The sequence below is a fragment of the Pristis pectinata genome, chromosome 6 (assembly GCF_009764475.1).
Source record: "Pristis pectinata isolate sPriPec2 chromosome 6, sPriPec2.1.pri, whole genome shotgun sequence".
NCBI classification, from domain to species: domain Eukaryota; kingdom Metazoa; phylum Chordata; class Chondrichthyes; order Rhinopristiformes; family Pristidae; genus Pristis; species Pristis pectinata.
In genome coordinates, this window is record NC_067410.1 from 18,571,303 (window position 1) to 18,586,826 (window position 15,524).

General features: G+C 37.8%; 1 protein-coding gene across 1 annotated transcript in view; it reads left to right on the forward strand.

The window, feature by feature from the left end:
- The window catches only part of slc6a11b (solute carrier family 6 member 11b), a 123,439-nt gene that overhangs the window by 67,392 nt on the left and 40,523 nt on the right, over positions 1–15,524 (forward strand). The gene's annotated exons all lie outside the window — the stretch shown is intronic.

Here is a 15,524-nt window from a genome sequence, read left to right on the forward strand (position 1 = left end):
CTATCCCTCTCCAGTGCTAACGTAAAGGAGATAGAATTATGATCACTAGCGCCAAAATGTTCACCCACTGAGAAATCTGACACCTGACCAGGTTCATTACCCAATATCAAATCAAGCACAGCCTCTCCTCTTGTAGGCTTATCTACACATTGTGTCAAGAACCCTTCCTGAACACACCTAACAAACTCCACCGCATCTGAGCCCCTCACTGTCTGAAGATGCCAGTCAATGTTTGGGAAATTAAAATCCCCCATCACAACAACTCTGTTATTCTCACACCTTTGTAGGATCTGCTTCCCTATCTGCTCCTCAATAACCCTGTCACTATTGGACGGCTTATAAAAAACACCCAGCACCGTTATCGACCCCTTCCTGTTCCTAACCTCCACCCACAGAGATTCCGTAGACAATCCTTCCGCAACGTCCACCTTTTCCGCAGCCATGACACTATCTCTGATCAACAGTGCTGCTCCCCCACCCCTCTTGCTTCCCTCCCTGTCCTTCCTGAAACATCTAAAACCTGGCACTTGAATCAACCATTCCATACATACACGGCATCTACCCAAAACCAGCTCCATAAAAGAAGCTTAAAGGATTGTTGAGCTCTCTGCTCCTGACTCCAGAGAAGATAAAGGAAAGCAGAAGTGGGTTTTTTTAGGCTCTTTAAGGACTGTTGGTCCGGTGTTACAAATGGGTAGAGTGCATCTGGTATCCGTTCCAGCCATTCATCCTTTACAATTGCAATCAGGGCCTTTCCAGTGGTATTGGAGACTGGTATTTAAATGATTGGGTGTGCAGTATATCTATCAGGCTGGCTTTGAACTACTTCAGGTGAGCCTTAGGTGGTCAGTTAGTGACTGACATTCCCTCCTCACCACACACCACCCCCTCACCCTGATCTCCAATTCTTTTATCAGCGGCAACTAAATCCATTACTCTTCAGTTTCTGTTGATTTCAGATACATGGAGAGGCAACCAATCCTCCTGAACCACACATCAGTAAACACAGATTGACCTTTTAATTACCCTAGAAAAACTTAATTTGCTGGCAGTCCAGTTCAAAGTTTTGTGTACTTTTACTTGATGCACATTTCTGTAGGATCCAGGGCCTTTCTCTAGGACACCTACTTTCCTTTCTCTACCATGCCAAACTTTTAAAAGTACGAAACAACTATTTATAGATTAATATAAATAGTTAGCAATGATTATGTAAATAGATTGCTTTGATTTATATCGTTGTTGTGTTTGATATTGTGGAAGAAATGAATAAACATCAGTAGAAATGCAGTCATCTTGGCTCAACAGTGTTTTTGCGAGTGTGTGTGTGTTTATTGGACTACTTTACAAAATCTGCTTCCCTCACTCTGAAACAACTTTTCCTAACGTTATCAGCACTCACTATTTAAAGACAAATATTCCCAAGCAAACAGAATTAGACTGAAGAAGGATTGCGAACTTTTTCTATGTTCACCCCTCCAAATGTTATGACTCCCCCCACCACACCTCTTTCCTATAATGATCTCTCCCATGACTTCAATGGTTTATAGCCACTAATGGTTCATCTGCCCTACTTCAATCTCTTTCCTTTGCAATTTGCCCCATATCCTTCAACCCTCTACCTTTCCACCATCCCACTTTGCCTCCTTCTTTGCTCTCTGCATCCCGGCGCATGGTAAGCTGTCTTCACCAGTAGGCACACATCCAATCAGTGTGACAGTCTTCAAGTGGGAAACCTGCAAACCTATTTAAAGGGCTTAATTTCAGTAGGGTCTGGGTGCCCTTACAGTTAGGGTAACCCACTGGGAAGTCCGCAGCCACACCAGCTCCATGCACAGATTAGAGTAAATATTGGGTTCGTTGTGTTACAAGCCAGGTTGCTATTTGATGAATGTCCCTTTAAGGCACCTGGACAGTAGAGTAGTAGTGTGTGTGTGGTGTCATCACGACAGCAAGATTACAACGTGGTGACAGTTTTGCTTGGTGAGTCTGTGCGTCAGAGAAAGAGAGAGAGAGAGAGAGACTGAGAGAGAGAGAGAGACTGACTGACTGACTGCTGGTCTCCGTATCAATGGATGAAGAACAATAGCTATGTCTGTCACTACAATCCATGTATGGATTTTTGGAACAAACAAGTAGAGTTCACTTTGTCGGTAACCTGTAGTGGGAAACAGGTATTTCTGTGGGTGGCTACGTATTGAATGCCTTTTGGGGTGGCAGATACTTCGGAATAAAGCAATGGAGATCATCAGAGATTGAGGTGTCGTATGGGTTCCATCATGGAACATGTGGATTTTGTAATTTCTCTCTATATATCCTCTCTACGTTTTGTCTTCAGTCAGTGGTGGTTTTGCAAAAGCCTTTGCTCACATTTCACCTTATGACTTGCTGAACTGAACTTTGAGAACTATTCCTAGACTTGGGGTTTGGGAATTTGACACACACACACTTTGAGTTTAGTTTTGGGGATTATGTTTGATATCTAACTGTTTTTACTTTCCTTATTATTGCAAGTAGTTTTTAATAAAATAGTTTTTAACACTTGTACATGACTCGGTGTGTTTCTGCTGTTGCTGGTACGTAACAATTGTTTATTTATAATAACAATCATCTGACTCACATTACGAGAAATTCTGAAAGGCAAACAAACTATCCAGACAAGCAAACCCTTTGGGTTGACTTTTTAATTTCAAGATGGCTTTGCCCAGCTTTTACCAAAGGAACATTAAATAATTTACATTGTACCAAAGTTGACCAAATAATGAACAATTAATGTGGAAGTTAATTGATGATATCCTGCTCTAACATACTATACAATGCCAGCAAATTTACAGTGCAATTGCATAACTGAGAAGCAACTCACACATTGCAGTTTCTTTTAACTTCTAGCTCATACCAGCAGAGGACAAATGAACCGAACTATTATATTGACTACTGTAATTCCAACTATTGTGGCTTACAAGGAGGGGCGAATCACAGGGATGCACTGGAGATGTGTGAGCGGCGTTGCTGCCTATATTGCTGAAGGAGCAAGATGTTATTAGAGTGTAACACCAACCTCCTATGAAAGGTTACATGCATGTTGTATGGAGGCTTTTGTGCCAACGAGTTTGCCTCTGTGGCCTCTTGAATCTGTTTGCAAATGAGGAGCACATTTGCCAATATAGGAAGGAAAGTAAAGATGGATGTATGCTTCACTTTAGCGATGCATGTCTTTGGAGTGTTTTGGAAAGGTTTGTGGCATGAAAGCTTGGCCATAACTGCTTCAGGCAGAGCCTTCCTTTTCCTGGGTGTTTTCCACAAAATATCCTACAGCAGAGGGTATAGCTGTGTGATAATCTGTCTGGTGAACCCTCTCCTGATATGCCAGAGTAACTATGGATAGGTTGTATGAATGCAGATGCTGAATGGTTGACAGATAGGATCCAAAAGCCAGAAGCTTTATCACACCTGTATGCAGTGGTCTCAGATGGACTCCTCATTCTTATCTCAAATTTCAGCCTTGTTCAAAATCAAGCAAATAAATTTCCATGTGGAACACTTTCTACTGTGCTTTTTAAAGACAAAGTAAAACAGTATAGGGTTGGTCTGGGGTGAATTGATGGGATTGCTCTGCTGTGCACCAGCATTGACTTGATGAGCTGAACAGCCTCCTTCTGTTCTACAACAATTCTACGATGAACACAAAAGGTTTATTATCTGATGAGCTGCCTATCCTATTTGATGGGGCCAACTCTCAGGATATACCCATGATAATCAGGATACACGCAGGTATCCCCAACTCTACATCACTGGCCGGGTACAGCAACCCCAAAATGCCAGTCAGAAATATGGCTTATTAATTTTCTTTAGATCAGGGGCCAAATTGAAATGATTCACAGCACCACTGAGGCCTTCACATGCCTGCAGAGGGGGCTCACGGTTTGAGGAATCAATTGCACATGGCCATATGTGCAACTTCTCCGCCCCTTTCCACTTCTTGTGAGACTCTGGAAGACAGCTGGAGCCACAGAATATTTCCCTCAACGTAAACACAGCCATCCTTGGCGCTGATAACATTACTCCCTGAAGCTTTTTAAAGAGGACCTCCAGAAACACAGGGATCATTATGTGCTCTGTGATCTTAGGGATTTGCGCCGCTATTATATAAATACATTTGTTCGCAAATCACATTTTTTTGTTGATTTATGGTTTAAAACAGGTTCAAAGAAAGGGCCAGGGGATGAACAAGGGGTGCCTGTGCTCTCCCAGTTCCTGGTAATGAATGTATTCATTAGGGTTGATATCCAGCTAAAGTAGAAACAGAGAAAACCAACTGCCTAGCAACCTAAATAAATCTGAAAATGGAGTGTAAAAGAAGCCACTTACATGTAAAGGACCCTTTTAAGAAATGCTGTCAAGTGTATAGGATAAGAGCAGCTGTTCCTATTATTGGCCCTGATATACTTCCCATTTTTGCAGAATTACATTCAACCATTTTCCCTACTTAGGTCACTAGTCAAAGATTTCAATATCTGCTCAAAGTCTATAAATTAAGACTATGAAGGTTGTTAAGGGAAGACTGCTTAAAACACCACTCTGCCCCTCCATCTGCAGCTCATTCTTTAGAAGGATAAGGGAGAATGTTACGTCTCAGTGATCCCAGCACAGAGCTTTGTGTAATGGGAATGGACATAGGCAATTCATCCAGCCTGACTCTTCGTCCGTGTGATTCACCATCCATTCATTTTAACCATGCAGGGAAAAGTTGAGTGTACTGACCTCCATAGTAGACTCTCCCCATCCATCCTGCAATAGAAGAATCAAAGTGCAGATTGCAACTGCCCTGATGCATTTCAAATCTTTTTTTTCGCAAATGCCTCTTGTGGATTTTCCTTGCATATAAAATGCCCTTTGGACAGAGAACATTGAAGAAGGTTGCCCACCTCTAAGGTTTTAGTATTATCAAGCTCTTGTTGCATTATGAATCACGGTTAAGAACAAAGGTCAGTTTGCTTGGAACTAATTGACCTTGACATGTTCATGCAGATGAAGATTTAAGCTAAAATACTGAAGAGGAAGATCTCACCAGAACCACAAGTCATGGTCGTTTACTATTGGTCTCAGGGGATCTGGTTTCCAGAGTGGCAGCCTGCTAACCTCTGAGTCTGTGGGTTGTGGTTCTGATGCTCTACTCTTGTGGCAGATTGCAACACAGTTGGGGTGCCATCCTTTGACAAGGATCTGCCCCCACAGGTAACCTGTTTAAATCCTATTCTACTGTACAGGGTAGAACATTGATGTTCTTTTGGCATCAACATTTATTTCTCCCCAAGTATGATAATTTGCAACACATAGGTAGGCTGGAGAATTTGGCTAGGTAACAACACTCAGTGCAATTCATTGCCAAGCACTCTGTCCCTACCTGAGAATATTGGACGCCTGTTTCAGTGATGTGCTTATCTTCCACGTCCTGTTCCTGTTACTCTACTGCCTGGTTGATTGCAGTGAAGCAAAGGGCTGTGTCTACCTGTGAATTTGATTTAAAAAATGAAAATCCAAGAACTAAGTTCACATTCAAACATGTAAAATTAATTTGAAGAATATATTCGTTGTGCACTACTTTGTATATTATTCTTGGTCAATGGACAAACATCAACTATTTATAAGAACAATAAAACAGCTGAAATTTTTTAATGCCAGTCATACCCTTAGAATGGTGTCAATTTTATTTATTCATTAATAGTTGTGAGCATTGCACGCAAGGCCAACATTTATTACCCATCTCTAAGATTTTACATTATCAAGCTCTTGTTGCATTTATGACTCAAGATTAAGAATAAAGGTCAGTTCACTTGAAACTATATTGGGAAGTGATCATCTATTTTCAATTCTCAACTGGGACAACATCTGCGTTATATCTTTTATACTATGCACAGGCATCATTTGAAACTTGAAAACTTTAAAATCTGTGGAGCAGCACTGCTTATGACCAGAGAGAGCTTAGTGGAATTTTGGATGCTCCCTGGTTCATTGCCCTCACATCTCCCTATTTGGTACCTTCCCAAGTGGAAAGCCATGGAGAACTTGAATGGGATTCCGGATATGTCTTGCTGTAAACAGCTCAGCACTGGGAATGGAGACACAAGAACACAAAGACCTACCCGTATATTTTTAAGTTTGTCTTTAAATATATTAATATCAACTTAAAAGCAAAGTAAAGTTTACGTAATCACTATTGTAAATGTGAAAAGTATATTAACGCTTCATGCATTTGTAAATTTCTGACTGTATCTGTAATCTCCTGGACCTCAATCAGAAGTAAAAGTAACCCAGTAGGCATTGGTTTGGTCTACTTGTAAGAAAGTGACTGATATATTCAGTAGAAATGGTTACGTCAACAACGTTGGCAATACGAGATAGCAGTAAGAAACTTAATTTACTTTTACACTTAGCCCTAACATCAGCTTTTCTATTTCTGTTTTATAAAACATTGGCAGATGTACACCTGGAAAAGTTGTGTTGTATGTTGAGGAACTGGAGAGTATGCAAAGGATGACACATGGGACCAAGCATGCAATTAGAATCCAAGCTGACTACAAAAGAAACCTTTGTTTAAGGAAATGTGACTGGATTCGTGTAAATTATTAAGGATTGTCTCAGTCAATATGATGTTTGAGATGTAAGGCAGCATTAGGGCAGAAGGACTTTCCAACAAAAATATAAGCAATATGACAAAATGCTCTTATGTATTTATATATGTCAAAAGACTGACATGTGAGATAAGATAATTTAGCAGTCAAGTTACTGGATTTGTCTCTACAAGACACCAAGACTATTGATCTGGAGCTATAAGTTCAAATCTCAGCATGATGGCTGGGGGAAATAATTCATGTAATTAAATACGATTGGGATAAAATCTAGTATCAGTAATGGTGACCATTATGTACTGAATTGCCCGGTAAGTCCATCTGGTTTTCCTGATCTAGCTTACTCTTGACCCTAGATCAGACAATTTAGACCTAGCTGAAATGGTTTGTCATTCAAGTGCCAGTGAGATCAGAACCCTGTAGATAAGTAAATTGAAAAAAAGCTGAGTAGGAGTGGAGAACATGCCAGTAAGAGGTTACTTAGCACTTCAGGAGAAAGAGGAAAAATGCACCCTAATGTAATTTGGGGTGAAATAATATCAGTTAATTAAATCCAGTAAACATTGTCTTCTTGAGCTTGCTTAAAAAAAACTTTTGGATTTAGAAAGGCATTTCCACAATTTCTTTTCTTAAAAACGGCCACTTTTCCCGAGGATTTATCATCCTTTATGGCCAAAGAAGGCAGTACTGCCAGTGGTCAGGGTTATTCTTCATGGGCTCACGGCCAGTCCTCACACTGTCCTTCACCTCTTCAGATGATACAGGAGCATCCTTGGCCTCTGCTTTACAATGTGGGCTTTGAAACATTGTGCAAAGTTTGGCATTTCTCTATGACGTGAATATTTTACAATAGAATTATGATCAAAATAATTATTAAAGTACATGGTGCAAATAATTTATGTTGTGCAATAATTGAGCTTCAGGTAATATGCTGAAAACATTCAAAGGTCCAAATGGCAAATACTTCAATCATTTATTGTTCAAGGCTGCTAAGTTATTTTTCAGCTGATATTGGGGTTTAATAACATTGGAAGCAATAAATTGCAATAAATTAAAATGATAAGGTATTTTTGATGGTCCAATGGAGAGGACTGATTCAGTGATCAACCCAGACCCCTATTAACGGAGTTGATGATTTTACCATTGTAGGTTTTCTACACTTACTTCTTCACTTTATTTCAAGAAAACAGTGGAGTAAAGACAGACAGTACAAAATAAGGTTGTTGCTATAGCAACAATGGTATTTCAATATCAACCAAGCAGAGAAACAATTTTCTCACAGTTGGTTTTCATAAATTCACCTGGGAGCAAGGAATGCACACACTTTAGGCTTTCACATCTTTCTTCGATGACAGCTAAACCTTGTGGCAGACTAAGCTTTGAGAATGGAAGCCAGGTTTTGCAGCAGTTTTCCCTTGGAACTCCTGCGTATTTTTCCACAGAACGCCTTATGCATAAGGTCCAGGCAAGCTATGAGTAGATATGTGGCAGAAAGAATAAAGAGTCCCTTGGAGAAATACCATAACCTTCATTGATTTGCCACTGGGCAAAAGCCAGCTTGATGGTAGGCACATTTCTTTGCTGAAATCTCTCTGGATTAAACAGCCACTGATATCCAAACCTGCTATGTGGCATTTGCTGGACAACTGAAAGACTAAATTTACATAAGAACATAACATAAGACAAGAAAAATGGAGCAGCAGGAGGCCAGCCATCCCCTCGAGCCTGCTCCACGATTCATGATCATAAAGGACCTTTTACCTCTGCTCCATTTTCCTGCACTGTCCCCATATCTCCTGATTCTCTTAACATTTAGCAAACCATCAATCTCTGATTTAAATTAACTTTGGGTCCTTAGGCTTCCAGGCTAGGGAATTACAAAACTTCACCAGTTTTCGAGTTACATTTCGAGTAACTTTTCGAGTAAAGTCCTGCAAGAATTTTACAAGTTTCAATGAGATCTTCATTCATTCTTCTAAACTCCAGAGAATATCGACCTAGACTCTCAATCTCTTCTCAGGTGGTAAACTATTCCGGTGAACTTTTGCTGCACTCTTTCTTTGACAAATACTCTTTTAAATAAGGAGACTAAAATTATGTACAGTATTTCAAGTGTGATCTCACCAAGACCCTATATAATTTCAGTATAAGAATAAATCCTCTCCTGTTCAAGGCTAAAATATCATTTGCCCTCCTAACTATTTGTTGTATCTGCCCTGGAGTCAACACTTTGTAGTTCCCTCATCTATGTGAAGAGGAGATCTCCACTGATAAAGAAATCCTTGGATAGGAACTTCCATATACTTATTTTGAACCTCTGAATACATATGCAAGACTTGCTGTCTTGTGTGCTTGAGTAAGGGAGGATTCAGATGGTGTGTAAAGGAAAGGGGCTACCAGTGATTTTGAACTGCATTTAGATCGATTGGGAAATGTGGCCTCTCCCTTTGCCACTCAGGTTTTCTCCAAACCTCTTTGCTTCTGTCATGTCCTGCAGGTCTTCTTTATCTCCTTGCCTTTAACCTGTTGATTTGTCTATCTTCATACTGCCTCTCTTTATCTCTCACATCCTACTCTCTCACTCTGTCCCGCCCCAGAATGTCACACATTTTCTGAAGCTTAGAGAACATAAAATACTAACCACACAGATGGAAATAGACCCATCCAAACAATACTTAGAGATATAACAGGTTTTAAGGAAAACCACTCTTATCTCTCACACCCAGGCTCAGAGACATAACCTTCACAGCAAAATTTGTGTTTGGTCATCAGCACTAAACACATTGGAGAGAATCAACTGCAGATTATGTTCACCTCCAACACTCTGGGGTCCATTAACATCAACAAGGTACATCGGTGGCTACCACTGACAGATGATACTCTCATAATCATTTCCTGTTGTCATATATGTGTCTACTTGTTTTTGAGAATAACAAAAAAAGATACCAGAAAGAAACTGCCAAAAACTAAGGAAAAATGTCCAGTTGTCATAGTCGCCTGGATAGTACTGAGGCATTCTGGGGAGAAAGACACTACACATATTCTGACTGCTCAGGCTGAATTTAACCCATTGTGTAACAGCTCTGAGCAAGAAATGGAGACCAGTCTGTGGAGAGAGGCTAAGGAGTTCATGTATAATGGTATTATTATGTGGCAAGTATTATGTGGCGGAAGATCTTGCAACTATAATACAGGAAATTCCCATGAAGTACTATCCACAGCCATTATAAGAATTTCAGGAAAACGTAGATTTTTTTCACAATGGAATTCACAACAACAACAATTTGCTAATGCATTTTTTAGTAAAGTATGCTCCCATTTCATAAACACAACTTCCGTAAGTCAATTACTAATTGTAAAGATATCCCCATAATCTCGGATTGTCTTCATTTTCAATGCCAGCAGCAGAAGGGTTAAATATTTTTTGAATACATTTCACACAATGTGCACTTGTAGATCAGGATTTTTTATTTTAATCATTATTTCAGCAAGTTATATAAATAACTACAAAATTTTCATCAGTGATTTTTTATGAATAACAACTGTGAACATTGCTTAAAATGTGGAAATCGGAGTTGCACTATAATACTTCCCACTGAAGAGTGAAGTTGTTTAGACATATATTACTGTTCATACATCTGTGATATTTGTTTCATTGGGATGAATGGAGAATCAAAATATATGTTTATTGTCAGATTGTGCTATTGAGAGCCTCTGTATTGGAGTCTCATGATCCTTAATGGGATCTGTTTACTGGCAAATCAGGCTCATGCTTGGATAACTGTGTCACACAAACTCTCCCTGAAGACAAGAGTGCAGTTCACCTGTCTATGGAACTGCACTGAATAAACTGAGTATGTGTTTTATTTGAACAGGTAATATCAATTTTAGCTAAATTAATATTGCAAATAACAACAGAATTTTATACCTAATTTTCCTCTGGAAAGCTATTCATTCCAGTTAGATTTAGCATACTGCCTTTTTATACTAGAAAATAAAAGCAATTATCAAAATGTAATCATCTTGGAACTTAAAGAAGAAAGCTCGTTGTTTCTCAAAATTGTGAAATATTGATTTGTCATGTATTGAGTATTACTCACAATTCTTTCTTTGTGTTCTTAAGTCTGTGCGTAAGCTTGCTTGTTGGCTTTCACCCTCTAAAGTAGAGCAGGAAGTTATTTAACTGTCCTTTCTCAGATCCAGTTAAAACTCTGAAAAGTTACCCTGGAGAGAAGCCCAAAGGTGAAGCATGTTTAACCAAGCTACCACATTTTGTGGATTGCATTTCTGTACTCATGTGGATGAAATTTTCAATAGAACTGAACCAAATGTATACGCTTGTTTAAAGTTACAAAGCAATACACACAGCAATAATTTGTATTTGTACAGTGGTTTTATTGAAAGGAGAATACATACATGCATTTCATACAAAGATACCTCCTGATAACAGTGCTGATATATAGGCAGAAGAATTTATGTCTCAGTTTTTCAATATAAATAGGTTATTGGCAACATACAAGTTAATGCCACAGATCCTGTTTTCATTACTATCAATTTTCTTGTATAATACTTGTAAAAGAATTGGCTTGATATCAAGCTAACTTTCCTTACTTAATTTACCTTGCAATATTCACAACTATTTTGCCATCATTAATTCACGGAAAATAATATATTCCTTTGGTGATCTCTGATGACAAGGATGATGTAGATTCTGCAGACTGGAAAAGAAAGATGCAAATTAAATATGGAAAACCATTCTCTATGCATTGGAATGCATGTCAGTCCTTTAGGTTTGACTCATTATTGCACTTGTCACATTATAATTATAACAAATAGATACTTTTGCAGCTATTTATAAAGAAAAGATGCACTGGAAAAGAAGCAGAGCCAAACATAAATCTGATATTTGAAATAGCACTGGTGTTGCCATAGAAAAGGTGATGATATGCATGTGATCTGTAATTAATTCTCGTCCACGGCTGCATTCTCAGATTTCAACATCTGTAGCTCCAGCTGTCTCTTCTCCCTGCAGAGCATGCATATTAATGATTAGACATATCAACTGCTAAGCAATATAACCTAGAGCTATGTCTATGACTGACCTTTAGCTTTTTCAACTACAAGGTTTTGCATCACCGCTAAACCATAGGGTTCTGTTCCCGAGATGCATCTTAGCCCAAAGCCTTTCTATTCTATCTATTTGGTACATTTTGTACTTTGTATTTGATTATTAATTCTCCTAGAAAGCATAATGAATATCTGATTTTATTCTATTTCGATCTCTTGTTTTATTCTTTTATTCTACTTTATCTTCACCTTTAATATTCCAGTTTCCTAACATTATGGCAATTGATGGTCATTTTGTTTCACAAGCTATTATTGGATGGAGAGTATAATTACTTGAAAGAACTGGCAACTTGTGGTCAGGACTCTTTGATGTATGCAATTTGTGTAGTCCCCCAGTCACTCAGTGCAGTTTTTTGTGTGCTGTGCGGTCACTTCAGAATTGTAATCATTACAAGTGCATCCAAGGAAAACATAACTTATTTTCACATCAATTTTCATGAGTGAACAAAGAACAACATTTGAATTCAATCATCTACGTAATTCAAATACAGTTACTTTGGTGGTTGATGATAAGATATGTTGACCATTTTAGTGTCAATTCGTTTCAGAGGCAATAGATTATGCATCATTAATCTACTGGATTTGTGAGAATTTAATCAGAAAATATTAACTATGCATTGCTCTCTCTTAGGACAGTGACTGTGACAGTGAAATGAATGCTGAAGATTTTTTTTAGTACTGTAATCCTTATACACTTTATCAGCACTGTTGAAAAAGGGGCAAGAACTTGATTCATGCAATTATTTTGGACACTAAATGATTCAATTTCATTAAACTAATGTGAATAAAAGTGATGTGTAGAATGCTGTAGAACTGGTTTTACTCTGTAGTCTTTACACTCTTTGTCACCACTATTCAGTGGATAACAATATTTGGATTTCAGTATCTAGAACATAGAATGATTGAATTCATATCCTGTAATCAGACTGAATTTGTGTGTTGTTATTTTATACCTTTGGATTGTGGTATTCTAAAATTGAATTATACCTAGATTATTTCATACTGATATGTGTATCATAATAGTGCATCATTGTGTATCTTTAGATAATACTTACTTTTATAAATTAGTATAATAAATGTTTGAACTTGTTCTCCTAGATTATAGCATAATTAGCTCAGTAGATTTAAATTATATTCCACCTGGATTGTGAAAGGTTTGAAGAATACTTATATTAAGTGGTTTATACTGTACATAGATTTACACACATGAAATCTTAGGTAATTAGTAATGAGGTCGTTAAGCAGCAAATAGAATAAATGGGCCAGATTGTGTTAGCCAATAGTTTCTTAGAGAATTGCCATATAGTGTGCTTTATCATGTTCTGGACTTACATGCCTATGCACTGCAATATGGTCCAATCAGATTTTTGAGATTAGATTAAAATTCAATTTTGGAGTTAGGATCAGAAAATATTAAATATATATAGCTCTATCTTGTTGTTGTAGTACAATAATTGTATATACCAAATGATTCAATTTCAATAATAATCATCAACCAGTTAGGAATATTTTGAAATTACTGTGAGTTTTCTCTTTATTCTAGCTAACATGGTCACCATTTACTGCCCACTCCTAATTGTACTTGAGAAGGTGATGATGAGCCACCTTCTTGAACTGCTGCTATCCTACTGGTGAAGATAATCCCATAGTACTGTTAGGGAGGGAGTCCTACGAGCTAGACCCAGTCATGATGAAAGAACAGAAATATATTTCTAAGCACAGCACAGTTATTACGGGCCAGAGGTGGGGGTAATGAATGTTTAAGGTGGTTTAGAGGTTTCTAATTAAGCAGGCATTTCTCCATTAACTTATATTTCCCAGAGCAGAAAAAAATCCTGGACAATGATAACTTTTACCATGAACTTACTCCTCCCCATTTCTTCTCTAAAGCAGCAAATCTATCTCTGAATACCTGTTCCTCTTTGCCTTCCAGGTCCCAATCAGTTATTAATTATTCATAATACATAAATACATAATTATATGATATATAATAAATAAATAACAATGAATGTTAGAGCCTGCTTGTCCATGTTTGGCCTAATGGTCAGCACTGGGGCAGTCTTACCTGTACTCTACATATGCAAAATTCCAGCAGATTATTGGAGGCTATGATCATGATGATATTCCTTCTCCAATGCTGAACTCATTACAACAGCTAGACTACTACCGCATAAATTAAATTACCTAATCTGTGACCTTCCTACACAGCCAAACCATGCGATGAAGAGCAGGAAGACAGTGGAAATAATAGTAATTATTAAGTTTCTTTATAACTTCAAAATTATCATGTGGTTTAGAGGATATGGCCAAACAAACCAATGGTGTAAGATATATCAGTGTTACTAGGGATATAATCTAAGATAATATGTATAAATTAATGCATATCAGTGCATGGAACAAATATATATAATACTTGATGGCAAATTAAGAAAGAGGAAAAGATTTAGTATTATTATAAATAATAATAGACCCAATCAATTTTAACAGCAGCATTAGAGGAATTAGTAAGAATTAACAAATGGTTATCAAATTGGCTTCTTGAGGAACTGTAAATAAGAAAAATAACTTTTTTTTAAGAATATAACTGTATGGGGAGTCTTGAATAAATGTAGTGACAGCATCCATAGCCTCCTGGGGCTCTGAGGTCTAAGATTCACAACCTTCTGAGTGAATTCATTTCTCATCAATCATCCTAAATAGTTGACCCTTTATTGTGAAGCTCTGGCCTCTATTCCTGGCCTCTCCAGCCCGAAGAGATTAGACTGGAAAATGTGAGGGTCGAAGAGTAAATAAACATATGAAGATCAGATTGTGAGAAACAAAATTTACTGCAGTTTTGTTGAGACTATGGGAATATCACATTTGGAATATGACTGTTTATTTTATGATATTGTAGAATTACTTACACTTTGGGGTCAGAGAGAGAATTCTGTTTTTTCTTAGAAACTTTAACTAGCAGATATTTACCTCTCACAGTAGATTGTATGGATTAATAAATGTCCACAATGCAGCAAATTGCACATTGTCTGTTGAAAGAACAGGACAAATTGCCTTTTTTGGATCCATAATTTTGAGGTTCACATTTCATTAATTTCAGTTAAATTCAGTATTTTTACATGGTACGCAGAACAGTCTTTTCATTTCCACAGAATAAAGCGGCAGTTCCAAAAGTGTGGGTCTCCTCTCTTGGCTCAGGTCTTCCTTGACAAGGGTACACTTTGCAGAATCAGATGTCAAAGGGCAAAGTGCACCTTTACAAATGTGCAGCCATTGCAATCACTGTGTGAAGAATCAGTATCAGAGGTTTATAGAACTGTAACATAAGAATATCAATATTGTATCATAAAATAGTATAAGGAACGTGTATTTAGTTCCAAGAGAAACAAACTATATATTTTATCTCAAAACAGCATCATTATTTATCATTGCTTTTTATGTGATAGCATTATTTTTATTTAGCATATTATGCAAAATGTTGGACCTGATTTTAATGGCGTAGGAGATGAATCTTATTGCTTCAGAAATGAGGCTCAGATTATCTTAATTCATAAGCTTCATTTACTTGTTGCTGACTGAGTTTGCCCCAAAAACAGACAACATGTGGTGGAAAATCACGGATCCCAAAGTCTGCCTGCAAACTGCTTGGGTGGGGATGTGGCGGTTGTTGGTGGTTGCAAAGCCTCAATGTTTCTTGTGTGGTCCAGAGGACCTCTGGTGCTCTCCACTGACTTAATTCCTTTGTAGCTTCATACCCAAATGAAGCATCATGGT